The 12,254-nt window shown below is 44.8% G+C and overlaps 1 long non-coding RNA gene across 1 annotated transcript; it reads left to right on the plus strand.

Annotated features, from left to right (window-relative positions):
• Positions 1 to 287: 287 nt before the first annotated feature.
• Positions 288 to 10,923, plus strand: LOC144297828 (uncharacterized). Its single transcript, XR_013364680.1, has 4 exons — positions 288 to 3,292; positions 4,228 to 5,226; positions 9,389 to 9,478; positions 10,219 to 10,923. It is a non-coding gene; the product is annotated as an uncharacterized LOC144297828 (long non-coding RNA).
• The last annotated feature ends 1,331 nt before the right edge of the window (positions 10,924 to 12,254 follow it).

The following is a 12,254-nucleotide window of genomic DNA, read 5'->3' on the forward strand; positions in this document are numbered from 1 at the left end:
TCCCGTGTTAACACCCCGGCACCTGACACACACCTGCACAGAGCCCCCAGTCTGTGATTAGATGATATATGCCAACCCTTCTGCAACGTGCATACAAACCCTTGTGGATCTTATTATAATGTGGTTCCTGGTTCAGCGACTCTGGGTGGGCCTGAGACTGCATTTCTCACAAGCTCCTTGGGAGCCAGTGCTGCTGGTCCATGGGCTATATGTGGATTAGCAAGAGTTTTTTTTTTTTTTTTTTTTTATTTGTGATAGTCACAGAGAGAGAGAGAGAATGAGGCAGAGACACAGGCAGAGGGGGAAGCAGGCTCCATGCACCGGGAGCCCGACGTGGGATTCGATCCCGGGTCTCCAGGATCGCGCCCTGGGCCAAAGGCAGGCGCCAAACCGCTGCGCCACCCAGGGATCCCAATTAGCAAGAGTTTTTGTGACTCCCTTATTCCCTCTACCAGATACTAGAAGGAGCAGTCTCTGTCTTATTTACCTCTGTAGCTTCTTTCCGCCCGACCCAGGACTACACACACCGCACAGGCTCACATATCGGTGGGCTTACATTGACTATGCTTGCCTAACAGGCATTTACTAAAAGCAGCTCTTTTCACTTCTCGGCCCCCTGCAATGCATAGAACTCCCTACTGTGGACGGCTGACTTGCAACCACTGCTGAGCAAGGCAACGATGCGGCTCTGAGATGGTCTCGCAGCCTGAAGAGTAAGACTGAGTTTCAGAGCCCAGCTGAGCGAGGCCTGATTCCTGGCTGTGACATTTACTGGCTGTTGACCTTGACTTGAAGCCATGGTTTACCTCTTTGAGCCTGTGTTTCTCGTTCAGTAACGTGGGGATGATTACTAACCCACCACCCTCCGCAGAGGGTGGCTAACAGGATGACATGAAGGGTGTATTTACATTCTCCACAGGGCCCACAGAAAGTTCTGGGAGGGAGTCAACACCTGAAAGAAGGGACTGATATAGTACTGCTCAGGCTTCTAGCCAAGGGCAGACCCCAGTCTGTTTCATTCTGGGAGGCTGAAACTCCAACAGATGACCTGCCTCCTTGCTGGCTTCAAGAGCTGTGGTCAGAGTTCAGGGTGACTGCAGCTGCCAGAGAGTGAGAGTCCTGAGAGGGGGGAGTCAGGACAGGGGTGAGGGGGGTCCTGCATTCTCTGGATGGCTCTCCCTGCCCCTCCTCTGATCCCTGAACTGCAAGCTCAAGCCACCCCGCTATGGGTCAACATGCTGAGCTGAGATTTGTTCTCCTATCTGAGAAAGAGGGTTTTCAGTTAGAGCCCGACTGAGTGATTTTCTTGCAAAAACAAACATTAGCACTCTTCTTAAAAAAATAATTGACTCCAAAGCTAATGGTCCCAATGCCAGAATAGAATCCCAAATCAATCAATATATTAAAAACTAGGAGAAAGACAACAACAGAAACCACTGGAGGTGACCCAGATATTAGAATCAATAGGATTTTAAAACAATTGTAACTATTTTCAGTGAAGTAAAAGAAAACATGCCTATAACAAAAGAAAAGAGACATTTTTGGTAAAGAAATGGAAGCTATTAGAAAATTGAAACTATAGGTGAGCCTGGGTGACTCAGTGGTTGAACGTCTGCCTTCGGCTCAGGTTGTGATCCTGGGGTCCTGGGATTGAGTCCTGCATCAGGCTCCCCGCTCAGCAGGGAGTCTACTTCTGCCTCCCACTGCCTGCTGCTCCCCAGCTCATGCTCTTTCTTTCTTTCTCACTCTCAAGTAAATGAAAATAAAATCTTTTAAAAAATAGAAACTAGAGGGCAGCCCAGGAGGCTCAGTGTTTAGCGCTGCCTTCAGCGCAGGGTGTGATCCTGGAGACCCAGGATCGAGTCCCATGTAGGGCTCCCTGCATGGGTCCTGCTTCTACCTCTGCCTGTGTCTCTGCCTCTCTCTCTCTCTGTCTCTCATGAATAAATAAATAAAATCTAAAAAAAAAAAAAAAAAGAAATTAGAAAACTGAGAAATACAATGTCTGAAGTAAAGTCCTTATTATAAAGGCAGGCCCTCAATGAACAAGTAGATATGAAAGCAGCATGGAATGAAAGAGATGCTCAGTTTCTTCAGAACTGAGCCACAGAAGAACATCGTGTATTTTTAGACAAAAGATGTTGTCCAGACATCACTGATTATGGAGACTGTTTTCTTTGTGAAACTAAATTCTTCCTGTATTATTATTTTAAGATTTTCTTTTCTTATTTTTTTAAGTAATATCTACACCCAACATGGGACTCAAACTTACAACCCCAAGCTCAAGAGTCACACATTCTACAGTCTGAGCCAGCCAGGTGTCCCATGAATTATTTGTTCAAAGGGCAGTCTTTTAGCATCTGAACCACATTAAGCTGCTGCCTCACTGAATAGTGCTGATGAGGGTGGGCGGCTGGGAGTTTGGGAGTTAGCCAACATTCCCTTCCACTACCATGTGGTGGCATGGTACAGGGGGAAAGTTCTGCCTTTAGAGGGAGGTGCTGATTCAAGTCCCACTGGGGTCTTTTACTTGCTCTGTGACTCTGACCAAAGCATTTTGTATATTTGCACCTCTGTTTTTGTTGTTGTCTGTTTTTCATCAATAAAGTAGGTATTTTTGAAACTGCTTATAAACTTGCTACAAGGGTTTAATATGAATGCCCATGCTAGGTGTGAGCCTGGCATCTAACATCTTTTCTGTGTTTGTGGTGCTGTAAACAAAAGACTTTGCTGGACATCTCAGTTCCTCCGAAGTAGTGCTGTGGGGCCCCTGGGCCTTCGCTGGATCCCATGGGGACTCAGGAATATCACTGTGGACCAAGGGGTGGGTGACTGGTCTCTCTTTGCAAGAGCAGCTCTACTTAAGCACCATGATCAGCCCAGGCCCTGGAGCAGAGCGCCTGTTGTGAGCAGTCTCAGATGGATGGCCACACACCTAAGGCCTGGGGAAGGAGCCAAAAGGAAGATTCGGAGGGGTCATTTTGGGGATGGACTCTGTCAGACACAGAAATGAGGACTGAAGCACATCCTGTAGACTTGAGTAATGAAATGCGTCACAGAGTGGCTGTGGCCTTCTGGAAGGCGCTCTCTGCCGCCTCCAGGATCTGGCAGCGATGGCCATAGTGACGTGCTGCCCCCATGTGGCAGGTGGGGGCAAGGACCATCAAAGTGACGTTTCATCATTTTCATTTCCGGCTTCTGTTGTCCAGGCTTTGGGGAGAGCCCTGAAGCAGGGGTATAGTAGAACTTCAGAAGAATCATAATCGAAGATTGAAACCAAAATATCCACGTGGTAATATTTATACTCTAGCTTCATTTTCTTTTAAAACAGGTTGGAAAATGCCACTCCTGAGCTCAGAACCCTCAAGGTTCTCCATGGTTCTGAGAATATCATCCTAACTCCTCACTTTGACCTACTTCCTAAACCTGCCTGCTTGTTTTCTTTCTTTCTCTTTCTTTCTTTCTTTCTTTCTTTCTTTCTTTCTTTCTTTCTTTCTTTCTTTCTTTTCTTTCTTTCTTTCTTTCTTTCTTCTTTCTTCTTTCTTTTTTTTTTTTTTTTTCTGGCCTTTTGATTCCTTGGTAGCTCTGTCCCAGGCTTACTGATTTATTACCAAGCCAGCACTTTCCTGCCACAGGGCCTTTGTACATGCAGCTTCCTACACCTAACACTTTCCTAATTTCAGGTCCAAGGCTCACAATGCCCCCTTTTTACCTGCCAATTCCTATTGATTTGATAAGCATAATGTATTTCTTTCTTTATTTTTTATAAGATTTTATTTATTTATTCATGAGAAACACACACACACACACACACAGAGGCAGAGACATAGGCACAGGGAGCATCAGGCTCCCTGCAGGGAGCCCGATGTGGGACTCAACCCTAGGACCCAGGATCACTACCTGAGCCAAAGGCAGTCACTCAACCGCTGAGCCACACAGGCATCCCAGGTATTTCTTAGTCTGAGAAGCTTTCCCCCACATTCCAGGCTAGGCTGGACCCACATTTTATCCTATTTTATTAGAATAAGTCAGCACTAGATCATTTGTTATATAATGAGGTGTTTAGTGACACCCTCCCTGGTGCTGTGACAGCAGAAATCTCATCTACTTGTCCACTCCCCTGTCTCTGGGGATGGGCACAGACTGGCAGTCACATATGTGCTAAATAAGATAATAACTATTAGTTCTTTCTACTTATTTTCTTAATTTCTACTTCCTTCTCCAAAGTCGTTTCTAGGAAGAAGATGATGAAGCTGGGTATGTTAATGGAGACAGAGCAAGGGAAAATCCACCGAAAAAGGCACATGGATGAACCAGCCTGGGCTCGAAGCAAACACAGGCCTTGGGCCTGCAAACCTTGCTGTGTTCTCGTTTGTGTGACCTCATTGTGCATTGCTGCCATTCCAGACCTACAGTGAAATAATTCCTCAGCAATGGCTTCAAAATTATATGATGCTTGAGAGAAATCTTAAGGCTTTCCGATCAAATCCTTTTTATTTAATTGTTTATATCTTAAAAATGATTCTACTTATCCAAGTTATAGACAGGTAGGTAGTGGCTATGGGAAACATGGCATTATTCAGTTACTAAATCATGCCACACTGTTGTGGCTTACAACCATAAGGGTTTGTTACTTTTCATTGTTCTGAGGGTTGACTGGGCTCAGCTGGGTGGTTCTGTTCTTCACAGCGCTGGTTGAAGGCACTCATTTTGTATGAGCTCCTCTGGCCTCTGGGCTGGGCTGGAGGGCCCAGGAAGTCGTCACATACATGGCTGTTTCTTGGTGCTGCCCCTCTCCGTGAAGCTACATGGAGCTTCCTCAGAGCATGGTGGCCTCAGGGTGGCCCACCTTCTGCAGGGTGGTTGACTTTAAGAAAGAAATCAGAAGGTGTGAGCCACAGAAGGCCTAATCCTATGACTGAGATGGTGTCACCCTGTCACACTGTATTGGGCAAAGTAGCCACAGGCCAGCACAGAGTCAGGGTAGTGGTGCGTACAGACAGTGTGTCTTGATGAATGAAGCAGCACACACTTATTGGGAGGAAATTAGCAGTGGACATTTTTGAAGACTGTCCTACAGCATCATATATAAGAATCAAACCCTGGTCCTGTTGATGATCAGCTGCAGAGCCACAGCATGGTGCTTAAACTCTCACTGCTCCAGTCATCTTGTTCTCAAATAGGGAGAACACAAACTGCATGGATTTGCTGGAGGAAGCAAATAAGGTAATATATGCTGTATGCACGTTGTAGTCACTCTGCTAATTATACTGGGGGAAAATCACCTTAGTTCTCAGTAGCAGATGGAGTGGATGTCCAGCCCACAGTTCCTTAGGTCCATTTCTGGGGCCACCTGCCAGTTCTGACCATACTGTATAGGGTTGATGCTTTCTGTCCTCGCCCTCCCCTGGACAACTCTGAGCTGTCTGCCCACACAGTCTCTCAGGTCACCAAGGATTGGACTCCACTGGCTTCTAGAAGTCACTATCTGGAGCCCACTGTTTTGACGGCCTCACTCTTTCCCATCTTACTTTCTTCAGGCCCTTAGAGTACTTCTCAGGATTGCTTCCCTAATAAACCACTTGGATCCAAGTCCTTATCTCATGGCCTGTTTGGGGAGACCAAAGCTAAGACATAGACCATAGACCATCAAAATTCTATAAATATGTGATACATTTTATATATATATATATATATATATATATATATATATATATATATTTAAAGATTTGTTTATTTGAGAGAGAGAGAGAGAGAGAGAGAGAGAGAGAGAAAAGGCCTGAGCAGAAGGGGAGAGAGAGAAGAAGCAAGAGAATCTCTAGCAAACTCCCTGCTGGTCACAGAGCCTGACACGGGGACCCTGATCTCATGACCTGCGTCAAAAATCAAGAGCTGGATCCTTAACCAACTGAGCCACCGAGGCATGTTCCATTTTAATAGAACAAGTTGACCCATGTTTTTGAAAGATGTACATAGTGTACTTCTTAGTTTCAGGTTTCAGAGAGAAACCTGGCTGTGTCCATTTGTAGAAGAAAAAGACTCCATTTTCATTTCTAGGGTAACACAGTCATTTCAGGTCTTTCTTGGTCCTGAAAACTAAAATTTAGAACAACTAGCAGCTTCCAAAGGGTAGGATTAAGAGGTGGAAAGGAGGGTCCCCACTGAGGGGAGTGGTGCCATGAAGCATTATTCTCAGAGCCTGAACCATAATTCACTATGGGGAGGGAATTACTTATCTTAGGAGAGAATGTCTTGGTGGGCTCCCAGGGACGGAAGGGGAGGGAATGGGCTGGCCCGGGCCACAGTACCAGTGGATGGCTTATCCTACTTTGCACTGGAAAGAGAAAGCGACCTGGAGACACAGAAGGGGTAAGGGCAAAGAGAATGAACAAAAAGTACACAGGAGGTCTCGGCAACATGGCCTGCAGGTTGTGCGGGGATTTGAAGATCAGAGCCATCCTATGTTGAATTGTAAGTTGTTTGTAATTCTTCACACAAGTCCTTTTATCCCCCAAAAGTTTATTAAAGCATCCCCCTGACATAAATGTGTGCATATGCGTGTGTGTGTTGATGAAATTGAAGTATAGGCTTGAGTTCCCCCAAAGAGCAATGAAAAGGACACCAAATAAGTGAGGACTGGAAAATAATGCCCCCAAGTAGAAGTGCTTGAGACAACACTGAGTCGTAGAATTTTGCAGAAGCCTTGATGAGGGCTTTCTACAAATCAGGGAAGGGAAGGTTGAATGAACTCTTTCTGGATGTCAAGGGGCAACAAGAGTGCACATCTGGCCTAGGAACGTATCTAAATGCCCGAGTCAATATTTGCATGGGTATTGAGTACATATGCTAGTATGTCTATTGCTAGAGATCATGCTAGAAACATAGAGATTGCCGGAGTTCCTGGGGTCGGTTTAAAAGGGAGTAACTGACCTTCCCATCCTCAGAGAGCACCAAGCACTTGGAACCAATCCTCTCTCCCCTTAAGACATCCCCACTAATTACTGGAACCCTACTACCTTCTCTAGGTATCAGCTAAACCAACATAATCAGCTATCATCTCATTTCCACTTCTGTTGACCTTTTTTTCCCTGGACCAGGGTGGGAATTGGAGGAAGGGCTGCTACACATTTATTTCTCCCAGTGTTTATCTTGCAGTGATCAGATGGCGGGGTTAGACAAACTATGTTTATGTGACATGAGGGTGGAAGGCAGACAGCTGGCGTGGGTCCAGTTGCTTGCCAGCCCCAGTCACCATGGGAGTATCCTCACCCCAACTTGAGAAATTCAGAATCCTCTCAATGGGAGGCTCAGCATTTTCCTTAGAGAAAACAAATTGGCAAAGATTCTTTAGAATCCTGACATGTGCTGGTAGACTTCAAGGAGTCTGACATTAGGGGGTCATAGTCTAGGGGCACCTGGGTGGCCCAGTTGGTTAAGTATCCGGACACTTGGTTTCAGCTCGGGTTGTGATTTCAGGGTCGTGAGTTGGAGCTTTGTGGGCTCTGCACTCAGTGGGGAGTCTGCTTCTCTCTCCCTCTTCTCCTCCCCTTGCTTGCACTCTCTCTAAAAATAAATGAATATATCTTAAAACAAAAAAGGAGGGTCATAGTCTATAAACCCAAACAACAAAAGAAATTATAGATTTTGATGCAGTTTCAAATGATCACATTTCATTCTCTAAGCCAAGGTAATTGGCATGAAAGCCCATGAGGGTCATGAAGCCCATGAGTGGCAGAAGGATGGTAACAAGGATACACACGAGGGTATTTCCTTGTTCTTTCCGTTCCAGTGTCTCACAAAGACTTGAGCTTTGCCTTGCCCACCTGGGTGTGTTCTAAGCCACTCTGCTTATCTTCTGTTTGTAATTAAAAAAAAAATTTCAAGTACAATTCCAGTTAGTCTCACCATTGCTCTGTGAGGTACCAATAGAAGATATTATGACTCCTTTTGGAGACGACGAGCCTGAAGTTCAGAGTGGTTATATGCATGCAGAAGAGACATCTAGCCAGGTCACAGTAAAGCCTGGCCTTAAAAGTTCTTTTGATTCTATCCTCCCAGAGGCCACAGCCCCCAAACCCTACAGGTGGGCCAAAGTAGAGGTGTAAAAGGGAGTGTTGAAGATTATGGCCAGCTGCAGAGCTAGTCCCATCTAGAAAGGAGATGCTCTATAGCCCCATGTGACTGTGGGCATGTGAGGATATAGACCCCATTCTGCTAGACTCTCCAACTTTACCACAAGCATGTTTTACAAGAAATGGTTTGGCAATTACTTAAGAAAAAAAACCAACTATATGCAGACTAAGCAAGACAAGTTTTTAGGTGACATTTGGCCCACAGGATATGATTATTTGTCCATCCCATGCCTTGGTAGAGGCTGCATGGTGGGTGTGGGTGGCCAGGGCAGCGGGGGCAGGCACTCCCTGTTCTGTTCTCAGCTGCCTGTCCCACGGGTTCCATAGGTTAGCTCCCTGGGGCCAGGGAGCGCTCCCAGCCACAGCTCCTTAGGAAGGAAGGAGAAAAATGTCCTTACCTCTGGCAGGTTGACATATAGAAGTATTTGTTCCCAAAGCTACCTCCCTTCCCCATCCCCGTTCCCACTAGCATGCTATGGCAGCATGCACCTCTGGTCATTTTTTGGAGCTGACAGCAAAGTTCTTATTTTATTTAGTTGAGGGCTGTAGTTACTGTCTAATCTCTGCCTTTCTCAGCTAGTCTGTTTTTTGTCCTGTTACTCCTGCAAAGATGGGATGACAATGAGACCACATGACCTTATCTGCAACCGGCTTGAGGCACTTTATGGTTTCTCTTGAGAACAGTCCAGCGTTGTGGGTAGGACCTCTCCGGTCCCTGAATGTCACTCTCTGTGACCTTATCCAGCTCCTTCCTCATGGGCAGTGAGAGCCGCCTGCTTATAGTTGCTCACGGCTGGGAAACATGGGTTTTCCTCTTCATATAGGTGCACTTTACAAAGCCCCTGGTGTGTCCTCAGCTTTCCTGGACAGCTGGATACATCTGGACGACCCACGGTTTCTTCCTTGAGGATTGCTGTGGTTCCTGCCTATAAAACACATGGGTGAAATGCCAGAAAGCACACATTTTTCCCTTCTCCAAACCTGGGTCCATGCCAAGCAGGGGGACACATCGCAGGACAGGCAGCGACCCTCTTGTGGAGTCTTTTCCAGCTCTGCTTTAGAGCCTCTCCCATTTTCAAAACAAAACAAAAAGTAATGAAGGGTGGAGGCAGCCCTTGAACAATAGCAGGAATAAGGGTGCAGGAGGAATGTGGACTTGCCCCATTTTTGCCTTTTTCATGGAGAAAACACGCCATGAGGCAAAAGAGGACTCACTTTCAAAATCTCTCTTTCTGTTTCCTTTTAATTCTACTTAGAGTCACTGTACAAGAGGTTATCAGACTTGTTCTGGAACAGTTCTTGGAAAGTTATGAGTAGCTGGCAGGACTTGCAGCCCACATACTCAGGTATGCAAGAAATAAAATTATCTCTAGCCCCTCAAATCATGTCATTCTGACTCAGAACTCCTGCCCCCAACTAAATGCATGTGAAACACCATCCTGGCATTACTGGGGGTCCCTCCCCCACAGCGTCTCGGAGAGTTTGTAGGGGTAGGGGCAGTGGTGGCAGGGGTGTCTAAACTCCACATTCTGAAGCTCAGTGTTTGGATCTCTGGACTCCTCACACATGGACCTCTGATCCTGCCACCTTCCTGGATATGCCACTGCTGCCTGGCATTGCCAGCCTTCCATCTGAGGCCGACACTTCCCATCACCCTTCTGGACAGCCTGGGGCACAGCCTTCACCACTCCCCTGTCTTCCCAGCACTGGGTGCAATGTCCAACCTGCATAGGCCCCTGGGGAAGTAAAATCAGGCAACTGAAGTCTCTTGCAGACAAATTCTTCTTTTTCCCTGCCACCCTCCACCAACATAAGGAAGCATATATATAAGGAGCTTGTCTATTAGTTTAAGTGGGAAAAGTGAAGGGGAGAGGTACCAGAGGAAAATACAGAAATCAATATCTCCCAAATTAGCATGACACTTATAGTATGCACAGAACAGACCCCAGGGGGGAGATGCAGGAGTTTGCTTATATGGTAGGAGTCAAGGGTTGCTGATGGAAGATTCTATAGTTTAGAGTCTTTCAAAGTGTTTTTCTACCTAAAATTTCCAGCATTGAAAATGCTAATGGTATTTTGTCTCCAGGAAAGGCTGTTACATCAAGTCAACAACATCTGTAGTCATCACTGTAGCATGTTACCATCACAGAAGATGAGAGTCTCTTCATCATGCAGCAAAGCATAGAAGGAGGTAGGACACCTGGATGGAGAGGTAAGACACCTGGATGAGGCTGTGTGGTGTCCTTGCCCTAAGAGAATGTGTCTGGGTTGACCAGGCTGTGCTCAGAAATGGGCATCATTAAGACTCAGGCTTTTGATTTGAAAGAGAGTGTCCCAAGTAGGAGGTCACACTGGAGTCATCGGTTCTGGCTGACCTTGGGAGAATGATTGCTGCCAACACAATCTGACAGTTTCTACTTTTGCCTGAGCAACCCAGATCCAGGCTGGGAAAGTAATTCCTTAATGTTCAGATTGCTTTTTGTAAGTTTACCTCTTCCTTTCTTTTCTTCACAGGTCAGGAGACAGCTTTAAAATACTGTATTCAGTGCCCGCCACCCACCCCCCCCAGGGTGACTCAGCAGTTTAGCACCGCCTTCAGCCCAGGATGTGATCCGGAGACCTGGGATCGAGTCCCACGTCCGGCTCCCTGCATGGAGCCTGCTTCTCCCTCTGCTTCTCCCTCTGCCTGTGTCTCTCCCTCTCTCTCTCTGTGTCTCTCATGAATAAATAAATAGAATCTTTAAAAAATAAAATAAAATAAAATAAAATAAAATAAAATAAAATAAAATAAAATATTGTATTCAGCCCTGACGTTTATGGTAGCATTATCAACAACAGCCAAACTATGGAAAGAGCCCAAGTGTCCATCAACTGATGAATGGATAAAGAAGAGGCAGTATACATATATATATATATATGTATATATATATATATATATATATACACACACATATATAAATATATGGTGGAATACTACTCAGCCATGAAAAAGAATGAAATCTTGTCATTTGCAATGACGTGGATGGAACTAGGGTGCATGATGCTAAGTGAAAAAGTCAGAGAAAGACAAATACCATATGATTTCACTCATATGTGGAAATTAAGAAACAAAGCATATGGGAGGGGGAGAAAAGAGAGAGACAGGGAAACAAACCATAAGAGACTCTTCAAAAAAAAAACATAGAATACTCTTAATGATAGAGAACAAACAAGGTTGCTGGAGGGAGGTGGATGGGGGATGGGCTAGATAGGTGATGGGGATTAAAGAGGGCACTTGTGATGAGCACTGGGTGTTGTATGTAAGTGATGAATCACTGAATTCTACTCCTGAAATCAATATTGCACTCTATTTTGACTAACTAGAATTTAAATAAAAATCTGAAAAAAAATTAAAAATTATTCAACAAAAATAAAATATAATAGAATAAAATAAAATATTCAGGACTTCATGTTTCTAAGTTTGTTGTATTTTTCCTTTCTTTAGGCTTGAATTTCTGCTTCTCTAAAAATTATGTATTTCTTTTAAGTGACATTTTAGTGTGACTTTATTATTTTATTTGGGAAAAGAGAATACATATAGTACCAAAGATTCCAGTAGATCAAAAAGGTCTACTATGAATGTCAACTACCTCCTGTCCCTGCCCATCCTGAAACCCTCCCCGGAGGCAGCCACTGCTCCTGGTATTGCCTCCCCTGGAGGTGGTAACGGGTTCTGTGCCCTGGTCTGAACTTCCATTTGTTTCAGCTTGCCTCGGAAATTTTTACTTATCATCACATAGAGTACTCTCATTTTTTAAATCTTATTGACCTTTCATAATTTATTTAATTAAACCCCTTTAATAAATATTTAAGTATTATGTTTCTTCATTCTTAGGCATCCATAAATAATGCCCATTATTCATTCAATGTCTCTGCATACGCACTTTTTGTCCTTCAAAACATCTTCTGTTTCTGACTCATTATCTCTATTTCTATTCCATCACTTCATCTTTCCTAAAGTATTGTGTGTAAATGTGTGGGTGTATCCTGGTTGTAAGCCATCCTGATAGATATAGATGTAGATATAGATGTAGATGTAGATGTAGATGTAGATGTAGATGTAGATGTAGATATAGACATAGA

This window comes from Canis aureus, chromosome 26 (genome assembly GCF_053574225.1).
Source record: "Canis aureus isolate CA01 chromosome 26, VMU_Caureus_v.1.0, whole genome shotgun sequence".
Classification (NCBI taxonomy): Eukaryota; Metazoa; Chordata; class Mammalia; order Carnivora; family Canidae; genus Canis; species Canis aureus.